The sequence below is a fragment of the Psittacula echo genome (assembly GCF_963264785.1).
Source record: "Psittacula echo genome assembly, chromosome: 8".
Taxonomy (NCBI): domain Eukaryota; kingdom Metazoa; phylum Chordata; class Aves; order Psittaciformes; family Psittacidae; genus Psittacula; species Psittacula echo.
In genome coordinates, this window is record NC_137744.1 from 968337 (window position 1) to 985656 (window position 17320).

A 17320-nucleotide genomic window follows, 5' to 3' on the forward strand; every position below is an offset into this window, starting at 1 on the left:
AGCTGTGCCTGGGATTGCTGCGACCCAGGTGTAGGACCTTGCACTTGGCATGGTTAAACTCCATAAGGTTGGCATCAGCCCACCTCACAAGCATGTCGAGGTCCCTCTGGATGGCATCCCTTCCCTCCGGCGTATCAACCGAACCACACAGCTTGGTGTCATCGGCAAACTTGCTGAGGGCGCACTCAATCCCACTGTCCATGTCACCGACAAAGATGTTGAACAAGACCGGTCCCAACGCCCATCCCTAAGGGACACCACTCGTTACCGGTCTCCAGCCGGACATTGAGCCATTGACCACAACTCTGCGAGCAGCCCTCCAGCCAGTTCTTTATCCACCAAGTGGTCCACCCATCAAATTGATGTCTCTCCAATTTAGAGACAAGGATGTCGTGTGGGACAGTGTTGAATGCTTTGCACAAGTCCAGGTAGATGACATCAACTGCTCTGCCCCTGTCCCTCAGTTCTGTAGCCCCATCATAGAAGGCCACCAAATTGGTCAGGCAGGATTTCCCCTTAGTGAAGCCATGCTGGCTGTCACCAAGCACCTTGTTGTTTTTCATGTGCCTTAGCATGCCTTCCAGGAGAATCTGCTCCAAGAGTTTGCCAGGCACAGAGGTGAGACTGACTGCTCTGTAATCCCCTGGGTCATCCATTTTCCCCTTCTTGAAAATGGGGGTTATATTGCCCTTCTTCCAGTCGTTGGGAACTTCACCTGACTGCCATGATTTTTCAAATACGATGGACGAACTGATACCTGACTGTTTATGGACTATCAGCCTGTCATGCATGGAGACATCACCAGGGAGACTCTGGGAAGAGGTTCCCAACATGTCCTAGGGGAGCAGATTTGGTGATGCTGCCCAAGGAGACCTTCCAGGCTGTGACAGAGGGCTGGGCTCCATCCTGGAAACACAATTCCCGCCCTTTCTTTCTATTCTCAGTGCAAGGAGGGAGGGACTTGGGGGGTGCTGTGTGTCAGTGCCTGCTGCAGAGGGTACCTCCAGCACTTCTGGAGGGCAGACCAGGATGAGCCCATGGAGCTTTATGGAGAAGACAGGACAAAGTCCTCGGCCTCAGGCTGCACTGTCTGATGGTCTGTTTGCAAACTGCAGGTGCCAGATGCTGCTGCAGAGATAAGAGCAGACTTGAAGTAACACAGAAGTTCCTCCTCGATATCACTCCCAGCAATTTCTTTCATTTACTTTGGCATTATCCCTTCACTGCTGTCATAATGCTGCTGCCATAATGCTACCACAGCCCTTCACCACCCACTTCTTCCAACCACACATAAATTGGAATGGGATCAGCATCTTTTTCCTGTTTTTTTTTTTTTTTTGCCCTCATTTCCTGACATGTTTTAAAATGCCCTTTATTTACCCAGATGCAATAAAAGCAATGACTCAGCTAGCAATAAACCAGCCCAAACCCATGAGCATGGCAGCCCCAGGGGCTCCCAAGGAAAATGCACCCGTGGCTGCACTGCTGCAGGCACACGGATGCTGCGGTGACAATCGCAGCCCATCACCGATGCTCCAGGTGATGTCTGAGAGAGATTCTGATATTCCTGTCCCCTTCCCAGAGCCCGTGTCTCGCCCCCAGCTCCGGAGCAGTGCTCTCATGGCCCAGGCCACCGGCGAGGTGCTGTGTGAGGTGGCAGAGGGGAGGGTGGACACCATCACCTGGAAGAAGGACGGGCAGCCCCTGCCCCCGGACAGAGGCTTCCTCCTCTCCAGCAGCCGCAGCGTTCTGTACCTGAGGTCGGCGGGGAAATCGGACTGCAGCTCCTACTCCTGCAACGCCAGCAACAGGATAAGCTGGGAAGAAACCTCCCTGAACATCACGGTTACAGGTGACGGCTGCTGTGGTTTCGCCTCCCATCACTCTTCCTTCTCTCACCCTTCCCTGGGGATCCCTGGGTGGTTTCATCCCATGCCTCTGCCTCCATCCCCCAAGGTTCAGCTGCCCTCTCATGAGGTTGTGCCCCACGTGCTGTTAACAGGAGCTCCCCATGGTAGGATGATCAGCAGCAATTCCCAGTCCCTGATCCCACCAAAGCACAATCCTTGGCAGGACGGATGGCAGGAGATTGGCTGCTCCCTCTCAGAGGAGGTCCCAGGTTGGTGGCCCTTGGCCAAGGTGATGGTGAGCAGAACATGGGGGGTGAGGAGGGGTGGCCAAGAAAGCCTGTGTGCAGCACTTGTCCCAGGTTGGACATTCCATGGATCACAGCCTGCAGCACAAAGCACTGATTCGACACCAGGTGGCAAATGAATTGAATGTGTCCTGGTGACAGAGAAGCCCCATGGCCCACCAGAGCCACCCTTGCTGGGCCCAGCGATGGTCGCACTCCCAACTCCTCGGGTTTGTGTTTTCCAGGTCTCTCCCCTCCCTTGCAGGATGTGCTGAGGATCGCGGTGGTTGCTGTGGTCTTTGCTGCTGCCTCAGCATGGGGACTGATCATTCCCGTCTGCCAGTCTGAAAAGCTCCGGATAAGTGAGTCCAGTCAGGGCAACTGAACCCTCATGTGGTTTGTGTTGGAAGGGACCTTCAAGCTCATCCAGTTCCAATCCCCTGCCATGGGCAGGGACACCTTCCACTAGAGCAGCTTGCTCCAAGCCCCTGTGTCCAACCTGGCCTTGAACACTGCCAGGGATGGGGCAGCCACAGCTTCTCTGGGCACCCTGTGCCAGCGCCTCAGCACCCTCACAGGGAAGCGCTTCTGCCTAAGAGCTCATCTCAGCCTCCCCTCTGGCAGGTTAAAGCCATTCCCCTTGGCCTGTCCCTACAGGCTCTTGTCCAAAACCCCTCTCCAGGTTTCTTGTAGCCCCTTTAGGCACTGGGGGCTGCTCTAAGGTCTCCTCTTAAGGAGCCTTCTCTTCTCCAGGCTGTACAAGCTTGGTTAGATCCTGGTACTTCCCAAACATTTTTATTCCAGGCAGTTGAGGTGTTAGGAAACAGATAAAATTTTATGTCAAATGTAATCATATAACCATTCTAGCAGTCATTATATTTTATATATATTCATATAACCATTCTAGCAGTCATTATATTTGACAAGTTTGTAAACCCAATAGAAAGCCTTTATGCACATGTTAAAATTTGTAACTTTGCTGTACTGCACCTTATTTATTTTGTAACTGTTCCAATAGGTGATTGTGTTTAAAATCATAGATCAACGCTTCATACATTGAATACTACAATTGTGTTGGTTTGTATCTTAGTTACTTTATAACTAAATGTTATAATGGTAGCCTTAGGAATAGAAACAAATGTGTAGGAAGGAATGTACTGTGAAACTCCAACTTAGCAGAACCAAAGATTGAACCACATACCAAGGGCAACCAAGTGAGGATCAAAGGATGGTGCGTCCACATAATGGTTGGGGCCCATCCAAAGAACGGAGAGGTGAAAAGGACAGAGTGAGGAAGACTCCTTACTTCATCAGGACGACCACCAGACGACCAATAGAGGGGGCTGCGCAAGCGCAGAAGAGCCTGATGTTGTAATGGACTGATGAAGTAATCCCTGATGCATATGTATTAGTTAGTGTAGCAACCTATGTTGAATACGCATTAATTGCGAAACTTTTAAAGTATAAATTGCGAACGCGATGTGACGAGGTTGGAATCAGATTTGGGTGCGTACCTGTCACAGAAAGGACTCAGTCGGAGATCAATGTGATCAGACAAAGCCATTTATTATAGAAAACCAACTCTTTATATACTATTTCTTAAAGTTGTTTTCACTAACTTGGCACATTGTGATTGGATACATATCTGTGAGGCTCTTAACAACTAACATATAATTGATTAAGCACAGGTGTGAGAACCTGACCTTCAAAGTTTTCCAACAGTCCTCAATTTAACAACTCAGTAAATTCCAGCTCCTTCTTATCTTGCTGGGATTCTCACTCCCAGTGCCTCGCTCCCATCCTCCTTCACCTTTTGTTGTTCCTTGGTTCATGTTGAACTCCATGTAGGCACTTGCTGATCTGGGTATGTGGCTGTTCTTTGCCAGAAAATCATCCACATCTCCCCCTTTTTCTTTTTATACAAGCCAAACACGCTTTGTAGCACTCATAATCATTCATTGGATACATTAAAAATACACAGCAACAAAATCAAAATCATTAAAATGACAATAAACACCATTAGTCCACCTTTTACTAAAGCAACCAGGCAACCTGTCAGTCCCCATTCACCTAATAAATCGTCCAGCCAAAAGGCTTGCCCATCCTCATACACCATGTGTAAGATCTTAGCATGTTTCCATATTTCTTCAACAGATGCCAATCACAGGCTACTGGGTCTGCCCTTTTTCTCCTGGATGGCTCTCTGATAACAGGGGAAGCCATCCCTCACATCAAGGTCCGGCATGGCATGTGTCCCTACCGCTCCACGCCTGCTGGGTTGCAGCCAACGGCGGAGCTAAAGGTTCTTCTTGGTGGCAAACACAGAGGCCAACCCAGTCTTGCCCTTGACAGTGGCAGCAGGCATTTGGCCAACCTCAGTTCTTGTACCTCGTTGTCAATGCAGAGTTTCACCTGCTTCATCCAGTAACAAGTTGCTACTGTGGCAAAGCATACACAGATTTACATTACCAGAGTAACTATTACAGGTTACAGCAGCATGTTGAAGATGCTGATGGCAACAAGAAACCAGCCAAAGAATTTTCTTACCAGTGGAGTTCTCCCACCCTCTTAATTTGTTCCATTACCTGCTTTATAACACTACCATCATATTAGAATCTTTCTAGCTTTTGCCTTAGCATTTTCTAGCAGCTGCTGCAAATTTGCATGCTCTAACATCTCTTTTACAAGTAACAAATCCACACAATACAAGGTATAGTTTCTCATTAGCAACTGGCTAGTAAATACAAGTGGTTTTATACACAAAATCACAGCCTCTAATAACAGCTACGTTACAAGCACACATATTCAAGTTGTTACTTTTCAGCTGCCCCCAAGTGATGTCCTGTAATCATTCATTTTTTTTTTTTCTTCCTCTATCTCATTCTGCTCGAGGTATTCACTGTCAGCTCCTATGACTGAGGCACTGGGTTCCTCCACTTGTCTGTCCAGCTCATGGTGAGGCTTTGCAAACTTTGCAGGCAGCTGCCACGGACCTGTAGGTAGGAGGACACAAACATACTCTCTCTCCCAGGCTATCAGCTCTTGAGAAGGAGTTGGGTTAAAGTGATTCAAAGGCATCCTGATGGAAAAGGAATGTGAAGCTACAGCTGCCTGCCTGCTTAGCAGCAGCCATAAATACCTGCTAGCAACCACACTTTCGCATTAACCCTTTCTTGTCCAAAATGTTAATCTGCTACCCATTAAAAACTTTTACACAAACCCAACAACAAAAAATACACAGAACACTGTCTGCCCTCAACACACACACACATGCATGCATGGGATCCCACAAGCAAACTCCATACAATTACAATATTCGAAATACAAAAACCAGACAATCATTATTCCCACTATACAGTCCCTCATACAGAACGTGGCGTAAGGACCCTGTGAAGACAATCAAAAATCAGCTCCAAGCAGCATCATCGCAGTGTGAGGCGGCAGGCTCAACTTCAGCGGGCGTCCCCGCAGAGGCTCTGCCCCCCCACATCGCATGAGCCTTGGGCTTTTACACTGATCAAAATGCACACTCATTCCGATGCAGGTGGCCAGCCTACATCGGAAGAAGTGGTCAGCAATATCCATAAAAGTCTCCAAGGGTTGATAGAAACATGGATATACTTATATTTGCTATCTTCTAGTACATGTGGATCACAGAGAGACTATCAAATGAGTTGTATAGGGGGTCCCAAGTCCACAGTCCACAACGGTACTCATATAACATGTTCAAAAGCCTACAAGGGTTAAGACTTGTTCAGTTATTTAAAGGGATTCCTAATAATGGTGCATTAAATTGCTCTACATTTTCACACACCCAACAGTTTTTCACTTGTGTACAACTAACTACCTTTTCTGACAGATCTACATAAGCATTAGCCTTAAAAGCAGTATTAGGTATCTGAAACATAAGCATGAATATTGAAAGAAAGAATACTCTATTTACACTCATGACTATGTCTATCTTCATGCTTCTAAGCAGATCGCTTGGCACACCTTCGCTTAGTCCCCTCCCAATGCTCAGGAGGAATCTGCCATTTGTATGGCACCAGTAAGGGCTTTGAACATTCAAATTGAATAATGCGTATCTGCTTCTTCTGCTTCAATACCCGTCTCTGCAGCTCAAACTGTCCTTCAGAAATTCTAGGCATGAAACCTGGCTCGTGCCTCTTCATCCAGCCGATTCATTCGCCGGCAATGAGGGTGTTCTGCCTTCTTTTGGCAACGCTGGCTCCTTCCAAGGTTTCACCCATCGAGCTGGTACCCAACGTGGACCAGAGTCTGTGATTACACACATATATCCTCTACCAGTTAGTTTTACTTCCACAGGACCCTTCCAGGTACCAGTTTCCAGATCCCTATACTGGACCAGTATACCCTGAGTCTTATTCACATAACCTGACCCTAACGCTTGACATGTATTACAGCAGGAGGGTCACTAGAGTCTCCTACCAATCGCAAAAAGTTCATAACATACACAGTTTTCTGTATTCTTGCTGCCGGGGTAAGCCCTTCTTCCCCCGTTTTTTGTTTTTCTAACAATTGTTTCAAGGTCTGGTGTGAACGTTCAATAATAGCCTGACCTGTAGGAGAATGAGGAATACCAGTGATATGAGCAATGCCCCAGTTATTTAAAAATTTAGACAGCATTGAAGAAGTGTAGCTAGGTGCATTATCTGTTTTAAGCTGTAAAGGTACTCCCATAACTGCGAAACAACCACGCAAATGCGTGATTACATGGTGTGTGGTTTCGCCAGCCAGAGGGGTAGCCCAAACAAAGTGAGAAAAGGTGTCGATAATAACATGGACATACTTCAATTTTCCAAAAGATGATTCATGGGTTACATCCATCTGCCAAAGTTGGAGAGGCTGGAGACCTCGAGGACTGACTCCAAGGCCTATGCCTATTGTCTGGCCCTGACAATAAGGACAAGACTGTACAATGCCTCGGGCATCTGTCAGGGACAAGCCAAACTGGCGAACTAACATTTTTGCTGATTGGTGAAAGAAGGCATGAAATGCTCGGGCTTGTTGAGAAATATCTACCGGTGGTCCTGCCCAAGCTGGAGCAACTAATTTATCTGCTTTGTCATTACCATCAGTAAGGCTCCCTGGGAGGCCCAAGTGACTGCGAATATGCATCATGAAGTATTTACAGTTATGATTATTTACAAGATGTAACAGAGTTTTCAACAAAGTCCATAACCTGCAATTAATAACCTCCTGTAAAATTGCCCTCTCTAGACATTGAACAATTCCTATGACATACAAAGAATCACAATGTTAAGCAGAGTATCAGGCCATCGCTGAAATACCACAATAACAGTTCTAACGTTTGTAAGAAATCTGTAGAGTGACCAGGTATTTTCTGTTTCTTCCAACCATCTCCTGTTTTCCAAACGTATCCGGCTATGTGATTATTTCTGCTAGCATCTGTAAAAACAATTATACCTGAAACAGGTCTGTCAGAGTAAAAGGTAACATCTTCATATTGGTTGTTTTTTAGCACAGTAAACAAGTTATGTGGCGGAAAATGTATGCTAACTTAGCCAACAAAATCTACTAAGACAGTGAAAAACAGTGCTGGACTACTGTGCCCACTCCAACCATATTTTGGTAAGGGGTAAACAAATTTGTGATGGATCACTACCTAGAATTTCTTGACAACGTTCACAACCTTGCTTAATTAAAAGGGCAAAGGCTTCCAATCGTGTAGTAACAGTTTTGCGCAACCAGTAAGGTAAGAAGATCCATTCCAATATACACAAGGGATCCTTTTTCTGCAGATTCCATTGTGCCAACAGGCTAAACGGATGATACTGATTGTTTACAACAAACAAAGTTATAGATAAATCTGGGTTCCATTGGGAAGCATAAGAAGTAGATATTTTAGCCATAATATGGGCTAGGGCCTCATGCTGGATTTTTGACAGAGTTCTCTTTTCCTCTGTCTGTGGTTTGCTCTTCAAAAGAGGCATTAGTTCTGCCAAATCATTAGTAATTCCACATAAGGAACAGATCCACTGAATATCACCTATTGATTTCTGCATGTCTGACAAGGTTCTTATCTCCGTAGTAATCTTCATCTTCTGGGGCCTAACTTCAATTCTGGAAATAATCCACCCCAGGTATCTCCATGGGGCATTACGCTGTACCTTTTCAGGTGCAATCACTAAACCTACTTTTGCCAGTTTGGAGAGGTATCAGTTATGGTAAAATCTATTGCTGTTGCCATGTCCACTCCGGCACTCCCTGCTATAGCGGAGGGGATGCGGTCCAAACACTCTGATTTTGTGTCATCGCGTGGGGTGGCATCGCGCTCACATTCAAGTTTCCCAACGGAGTTCCATCTTTCTTATACTTCGAGTGGCATTCAGTTGCCCTATGGCCATGTTTGTCGCATCTAGTACAATCACCTGTAAAAACTGAAGCACCACCTGCTGGCTTAGTTTTCTTTACTCTACATCGTTTTCTATGATGCCCCATTTGCCCACAATTAAAACATCTCATGCCCTTCATACCCACTCGATCACCTCGACCTTGCCGTAACAGAGGTTTGACAGCAGCAGCAAAGGCAGTAGCCATGTATTCTGCCTTTTCTTCGGCCATGCTCACCTTAGAACAAGCGTCCATCATTTCCTGCATGCCAGCAGATTTCGGTAAAACCTGTAAAATACGCTTACAAGCTGGGTTAGCATTTTCCATGGCCAAGGACATAAGCACAGATTCTTTAGCATTAGGTGCCAAATCAATATTCTTTTCAATAGCTGCTGTCAATCTATCAATAAATTGCATATATGGCTCAGTAATGCCCTGTTTTATCGACGTATAGGAGGGATTAGGTTTTCCTGCTTCTGGCACAGCTTTTAAAGCAGCTAAGGCCAATTGCTGCGCTTGCTGTAACACCTCGGTTCTCATACGAGCCTGTACTGCATCAGGGTGAAATTGTCCCTTCCCTATTAACATTTCATATGTAACACCATGTAAGGGATCATTAGGATTGCGACCCAAATTATCATCAGCAGCTCTTTGAGCAAGCTCCTCAAACCCACTTTTAAAATGTAATAGCTGTGAAGGAGTTAACAGGACTGAAGCTACCTTAAGACAATCATTGGGAGTTAAGACCATACTACAAAACAAGGCAGTTAACATTTGTTGTGTATATAGAGAAGACAACCCGTATTGAGAAATTGCTCCCTTAAGTTCCTTTATGATTTTCCAGTCCATAGGAGTCCATTGGGTTTGTCCCTGAACATTCATAATGACTGGAAATGCAGCAGGGATGTCAATTGGTAGAACAGTGCCGTCTATCATTGCGTCTTGAATAAGACCTCGCCATCTCAAGGCACTAGGGTTAGGTTGCAGAGGGGGCTTTGAGGGAGGTGGCAAGGGCGTAGCAAAAGGATTAACCTTGTTTAACTTTTCTGATTCGTGCCCCTCTCTCTTTGCTTCAATTCGCTCCAATCGGTCTCGTAGGTCCCGTAAATTTTTATCTAAAAGCTTAGTCCACTGCCCCCAGTCCTGGTCAGTTTTTGGCCCCGGTTGGGGCAGCGCTAACGATGGTGTACATGGTACGGGTGGGTATAAATTCGGAGTCTCAGTGTCCTCCTCTGGATGTTCCCATTCTTCTGCATCAGGCGGTGGAAGGGCGGCGGCGGCGTAAAAGCGGCCGTCAGGAGCGGGGGGGGCTGTGAAGGCGCCGTGAGGAGCGGGCGGGCCGTCGTCGACGTGAGGGGCGGGCGAGCCGGCGTGAGGAGCGGGCGGGGGAATTTGGGGGCTGGGCTCAGGGGCGGTAGCGGCACGAAAAGGATTCGAGTTTGGCCGTTTTGGCGGTCCATCATCCTTTTCAAAATCCCGATCACTAGTTATTGCTGCCGCCGGTGAAGGCATTGTCGGCACAGGATAGGGAGGATGCGCTGGATCCTCAAACATTCGCACTCTAGGGTGCACAAGCTTTCGAACCAGATGTTTTGCGCTTGAAGCGGCAGGCAGTTCCCCCTTAAGTACAGTGTCCGCTGTCGGACTCACAGCAGCCGGTCCCCCATGGTTTTGTGACGGCGAGTCAGAAAAAGCCGCAAAAGCTGACTTTACTACTTGTTGCTCAACCTTCATCGTGCATATAGTTTCTTTTAGTAACCGCCACAGGGTAGCTAGAGATTTTGCTTCTTTAGACCCAAGGGTAATTTCGTCCCACAGGCGTGCCCCGATCTTTTCCCAAGTCCCAAGCTCAAAGGCTTCGCCGACCCCCTGGATTAAGTTTTTCTCTGTACTCCAGAGCAACAACGTTTTTAACATAGAGTCATCATACTCTATCCCTCTCGTAAAGGGGATATGCTGGAAGAGCTTAAATATTGCTGCCTTTTTTTTACTCAATTGAGTCCCCATTTTAATCCTCTTCCGAACACTCGGCTGCTCACCTGAATTCCACTGTAGTGTCTCCCGGGCTCAAAGGCTCCGTAGCGTTCCGAGGCTTTTGCCTCCCGGGCTCAAAGGCTCCGTAGCGTTCCGAGGCTTTTGCCTCCCGGGCTCAAAGGCTCCGTAGGGTTCCGAGGCTTTTGCCTCCCGGGCTCAAAGGCTCCGTAGGGTTCCGAGGCTTGTGCCTCCCGGGCTCAAAGGCTCCGTAGCGGTCCGATCCTGCCGGATCCCGGTCCTGCCGGATGAATCCTGGTCCTGCCGGATCGACTTCCCCGCGGCACCGCGTTCTTCGTTTTCAATGTGAAAAAGCCTGTTCGGGCGCCATTTGTCACAGAAAGGACTCAGTCGGAGATCAATGTGATCAGACAAAGCCATTTATTATAGAAAACCAACTCTTTATATACTATTTCTTAAAGTTGTTTTCACTAACTTGGCACATTGTGATTGGATACATATCTGTGAGGCTCTTAACAACTAACATATAATTGGTTAAGCACAGGTGTGAGAACCTGACCTTCAAAGTTTTCCAACAGTCCTCAATTTAACAACTCAGTAAATTCCAGCTCCTTCTTATCTTGCTGGGATTCTCACTCCCAGTGCCTCGCTCCCATCCTCCTTCACCTTTTGTTGTTCCTTGGTTCATGTTGAACTCCATGTAGGCACTTGCTGATCTGGGTATGTGGCTGTTCTTTGCCAGAAAATCATCCACACGTACCCCTGGTTCCTGGCGCCTCAATAAAGCACCTCATATAACCATTCCGATGGTTACGTGTTTATCTTGATGCTAAGAGAGGTGCTGACTGACACCTTTGTGGAAAAAAAACATTTCTCAGGATTTTAATTTTTGGTTTTTGTGGGGTTTATGTTTTACTATTACAAGGCTCCACTTTCAAGAGGTTGTGTTTAATTCTCGTCCTGGGGGGGAAACAGAGCCCTTTCCAGCTCCCCTCACTAAAGAGCAGGTCCAACCCAGAAGGGATCCCCCAGCACCCTGGGTGGGCACAGGCTGCACCCCAAGCTGAGGCAGGGACCCAGCAGGGGCTGGCGCAGGATGCCCTGGGGCTCGCAGCTCACCCCGCGCTGCTCTGGTGTGCAGGGGGGGAACTATGGCGATGGCTCAGCGCCTACACCTGCGGGCTGGTGTGCATCGCCTCCGTCCTGGTGGGCGTCGCGGGCGGCCTCTGGATGCGAGAGGAAGGTAGGACGTGGCTGCGGGCGGCTGGGGGCAGGGGGTGGTGCTAGGAAGACTTTACCCTGGAGCACAGAGAAACAATCTCTGACCTGCAGATCATGTGGGGTGAAGACCTCATGGGAGATGTCTGGTGGGGTCAGGCAGGAAGGCAGTGCCCCCAGAGGGAGGGTCACACAGCTAAACACATGGGATAGACCCAGCCAGAACAACCCGTGTCTTTCCCCATGTGTGATCTCAGCTAGTCATGGGGGCCTGCACCTCCATACGCATTACAAACCCATGCATGCAATTAATATAGTTACTCTCCTTTCCCCAGAGCCCTTGGGAGGGCTAATTGCAGAAGGGCAGTTACAGTGACCAAGAGATGGAAAGGCTGCTTGGAAGAACAGCTTGAAAAGGCTGTGAGAGAGTGGGAAAGGGATATGATGGAGGGTTACAAAGTGATGAAGGTGGTAGACAGATGCTCTGCCCTGTCCTGTTTTCTTTCAGGCCTTTCTATTGCAATCATATTGCCAGAGATTGCCCTTATGTACATCATGGTGGTAACCTTCCTTGTCTCCACCACCGTGACCTTCCAACCTACAAATCTCACCCAGCTGAAAAGCAAAGCAGGTGATCTGTTCCACCAAGGATGGCAAGGAGGGAAGGAGGGAGGGGAAAATGGTCCATTGGGGGTTATTTTGCCCAAAATCTCATTCTTCCTTTTTTTTTTAAACTGAAACCTGTATTTCTGCATCTGTGCTCCTCAGGCTGGTGGGTTCCACACCAGATCACAGGTGAGGGCAGAGCCCCATCTGCATCCCGTACCACATGCTAACATGACTCTGTTGTCTTCCCCTGGGCAGCGCAGCGCACAATGGGCTATGCTGCTCCCGGAGGAGTGGTTGTGGTAGTGCTGACGACCAGCTTCCTCATCAAGAGCATCCACCATCACCACGGTGAGAGGGGTTGCTCCAGGGACCACCCCACACACTGAGGCTAAAGCTTGTACGTGATACGTAAATCCCAACGTCCCTTCAACTTGGCCGCTGGGAGTTAGACTCAAACCAAATCCAGCAAATTGGGGTTTTCAGGGAAGTGAAATCTTTGCAAAAGCAAAACTAGGTTTTCAGCACCCCCCTCTTCATTTATTTTCCCTTGTTTTGCACATGTGCATGTTTCACAGTGATTTGCCTTTCCCCTCTATCACCTTCTGCCTCAATGGTGTTTAGTGCTGACTCCTGGCTTTTCTGCCCACAGAAGAAGGATGCACGGACTTCATGGACGTGACCATCCTCACGGTCAGCACAGCGGCCGTGTCGGCCCTCCCGCTCCTCGCCATCTTCCTCTGCTGTAAGTCTCCTGCTCCTTCAGTTCCCTGCCCCTCCAAGTGCTCTATATCCAGCCAGCTGGTCTCCCTCTGACCCCATGGGATCAAGCAGCCATCAGAATCATTTAGGAACTATCTATTTGGCTTTCGTGAATACCCCAAGACCTCTCTGTTGCCCCTTTCCCTTCCCTGGAGAGCCACAGGCACCATCCCAAGCACAACATCCCATCCTGTGCGTTTGGTGCCTCCTGCACGCTTTCTCCTGCTGCCTGAGAACAGACTTGTCCTTTCACAGATCACACAACTCAGGGGTGCCTGAAGGAACGTGACACCTGTTGGGCGGACATGGAGAGGTAGAGCCTCTATTGCCTTTTTCCAAATAAATTCATACCATCTAGAAGTAAAAAGAGCGGGATATGGAAACTACCCTGTGCTTTGCGTTAAGTCCTAGACCCCGAGAAAGACGCAGCCCAGTGCTGCTGTCGCAGCCCCTGATTTCACAGTAGGTTCAGTGGGTAACTCCATGGAGGTCCCCATCCTGCAAGGCGCTTGAGTCCCTGCTCAAATCTCCCCACAGATTTCTTCCCTCATGGCCTCAGCCTGGCATCTTTAAGCCTTAATTCCTGCTGGCTTCATAGAATTATAGAATCCTAGAATGGGTTGGGTTGAAGGGACCTTCAAGCTTGTCCAGTTTCAACCCCCTGACAGGGGCAGGGACACCTTCCACTGGAGCAGGTTGCTTCAAGCCCCTGTGTCCAACCTGGCCTTGAACACTGCCAGGGATGGGGCAGCCACAGCTTCTCTGGGCACCCTGTGCCAGTGCCTCAGCACCCTCACAGGGAAGAAGCCCTTCACCGCAGCCCTTTGGATTTCAGCCATGCTGTGGGTGCCTTTGGGCTCAGCCAGCTTTCTGAGGGAATGCCCGTGGGGCACCACAACCTCATGGACCTCAGGCAACTTCTCTTTGTCCAAGCCTAAACCATCTTGAGATACAGTGGAACCAGTATCGCACCCACAGCCATTTGTAGGGTCTTGTTCTGTCTTTGGGCCATGCAAGGTTTGGCACAGAGAGAGGCCACCGCAGCCCTCGCTTCTGCCAGGCGTGTGGGGCACCAGAGCCCCTGGCTCCAGAGACGCTCAACACCTTCCTCCTCCTCTCCCTTCCAGGTCCTTTGAAATGTCCCAGCGCAGCAGCAAGGATGCTCTTTCCACCCATTAGAGGTGGGTCTGGGTGTTTCTCACTTGGCTGAGTCAACCCCATCTTCCTCCCAGGTTTAATAGGCTCTCAGTTTCAGTGGATTTCAGCCTCTGGGATGCCTGCAATAAATGGCAATGAAATGAACTCATTTCTGCCTTTTGTTTTGAATAACACACAACCAGGGAGGCCAATTGCACTTTTCTCCCTTTCATCTCTTTAAAAGCAGCCCCTAAGTAGAGAAGAGCCATCAGGAATAGGTGCAGGACTCACCTGACCCTTCCCACTTTTCTCCCTGCTCCCCGGTGCAGATAATTTCAGTGCATGGGGGTTTTTTTGGGAGGGTGTTGGGGAGTGTCAGGTTCTTTCCCCCTGAATCCACAGGCCTATGTGCTGCCTGCCCCCATTAGCACAGGGCAGTATCCCCAGGGGACTGCTGTCCTCCAGATATGAGGCTGGGGGGATGGGGGTGCAGCAGCTGATTTGAGCCTTCTCTTTAACCATGCAAATCCCCCTGGGCAGCCCTGGCCTGTGCTGGGTGCTCTGGCATCATCTCCTGCCAGCAAGGGCTCTGCAGTGGAGGGGAATTGCGGTGCCAGGGGGGGTAGGGTTTGGATGCTGCCTGTGGCTGGGTGGGGAGGGCTCACTCTTTGGGCTCAGCAGGAAACTGAAACCTTATGAACTCTATTGTGGTCCTTGTTTTTTTCCTGTCTGAAAAGGCAGAGCCACATCCACACCCCAGCGCTGCCTCCCTGCGCACCGAGAGAAGCATTACTGCTGGGTGCCAAAAAGGGCCGACGTGGGCTCAGTCAGCACCTCAGCACCACACAGCCATTTGCTCACCCCTTCATGTTCCTTGCCCGCTTCTGATAAGAAAAGTCCGATAAATAAAGTATAAGACTACTACTAACGATAAGGGAAATAACAGGAGGAGAGAATACAAAACTAAAAGGGCAAAGGAAAAAAACAATCCAAACAAGTGATGCACAGTACAACTACTCAGCACCCGCCGACCCATACCCAGCCCGACCCAAGCAGCAGTTAGTCCCTTACAGGTAATTCCCCCCAGTTTCTATACTGGGCATGATGTGCTGTGGTATGGAATATCCCTTTGGCTAATTTGGGTCAGGTGTCCTGTCTCTGCTCCCTCCTGGCTTCTTGGGCCCCTCCTCACTGGCAGAGCATGAGACTGAAAAGTCCTTGATCAGGATAAGGGCTAATGAGCAGCAACTGTGTGTTATCAGTGTTATCTGTGTTATCAGACTGAAGCCCAAACAAAGCACTGCACCAGATACAAGGTCTCGCCGAGGCGAGCAACGGCACAGTGAGCAGAGCAGCGGCCCCGCGCAAGGAGACAGGGAAGAAGGGCGAACGGAACGGCGCGGCCGCCAAGGCGCATGGTGTCTCCTGTGAGTATTCACCTGGTGACCTGGTCTGGGCCAAGATGGAAGGTTATCCTTGGTGGCCATGTCTCGTATACGACCATCCAACTGAAAGAACAATAGTCAGAGGAAAAGGGAAATCCACTCGTGTCCATGTACAGTTTTTTGATGACAGCCCTACGAGGGGCTGGGTCAGTATGAAGTATCTGAGGCCATATAAAGGTTCATCAGATGCGGAGGCACTGAAGGGTGGTATGTTCTACAGTGCAAAGCCTGAAATTAAAAGAGCAATGGTGCTAGCAGACGATGCAATGAATAAAGATAAGACTAAGCGGCTTGAACTGGCAGTATGTAGGGAACCTTCAGACACAGAAGAGGATGAGGAAGAAGAGGAAATGGAGATGAGTGAAAGTGCATCAGGCAACAGTGATGACCGTGACAGCGAGGAGGATGTGAAGAGTAATAAGCGAGTAATGACCGGCGAAGGTGCTGTAAAAACCAAAAGAAGAAGAGTGTTGGATTCTGACAGTGATCACGATGGCTCCGACGAAGAGTTCAAGCCTGATGTGAAAGATACAGCAAGCAGCGAGGACGCTAGCAGTGGGGTGGATGAAAATGAATCTACTGATGTGGGGACAGATGCAGAGAGTGTTGCGGAAAGTCCCATCAAAGTCCCTTCTAAACGAAAGAGAAGACAGAGAAATTTATTTTTTTTTTTTTTTAAAAGTAAATTTTTTTTTTATAGTTATAAACTGGAACACAAGAGGTTCCACTTAAACTTGAGAAGAAACTTCTTCTCAGTGAGGGTGACACAACACTGGAACAGGCTGCCCAGGGGGGTTGTGGAGTCTCCTTCTCTGGAGACATTCAAAACCCGCCTGGACACATTCCTGTGTAACCTTATCTAGGTGTTCCTGCTCTGGCAGAGGGATTGGACTAGATGATCTTTTGATGTCCCTTCCAATCTCTAACATACTGTGATACTGTGTGAAAGATGAAAAAATAACTGTTTCAGCTGAACCCAGGAGCCAGAGGTCCAGAGGATGGGGATGGGCTGGAGATGCTTCCTAGAGCTGAACTGTGTCTCATGGAGTGGAAAGCTGAAGGTCCAGGTGGCTGCAGCAGCGGGTGCAGAGGGAGCATCTCTGTGGGTGGTGGTCCCATTGCTGAGGCTGCGGCTGAGCCACGGGACAGAAACGGGATCACCGCAGCTTCCCGAGTGAAGCCAGCGGAGGGAGCGCGGAGGCTGCAGGGGGCATGGAGCAGGGTGGTCCCTTCACACACACGGCGGGAGCCAGAGGCAGGCTCCCCGTCCGCTTCCGCTCGCCGCAGAAGCGGCGGCACAGTCCGGGCGCTGCAGTCAGTGTTGTGCCGTGTGGCAGGGGTTGGCTCCGGGCTGCAGGCCCAGGGGAGGAGGGGCCGGTGGCCGGTGGGGTGGTGGAAACAGCGGCTGCACCTGTGGGGCTGGATATTGGACCCGTGGGGCCGGGGACTGGGGCGGTGGGGATGGGAACTGCAGCGATAGGGATGCCGACTGAAGCAGTGGGCACCGAGGGATCTCCCCCTCACCCCCCTGCTCCCTGCCAGGAGCTGCTCTCTGCTCCCCAGGCACAGCTTCCCCCTCCTACCCCGTCCCAGAAACATGAACTCAAAGGCAGGCAGACAGAGTCATCGTAGGCCCTCAAGGTACTGTTCA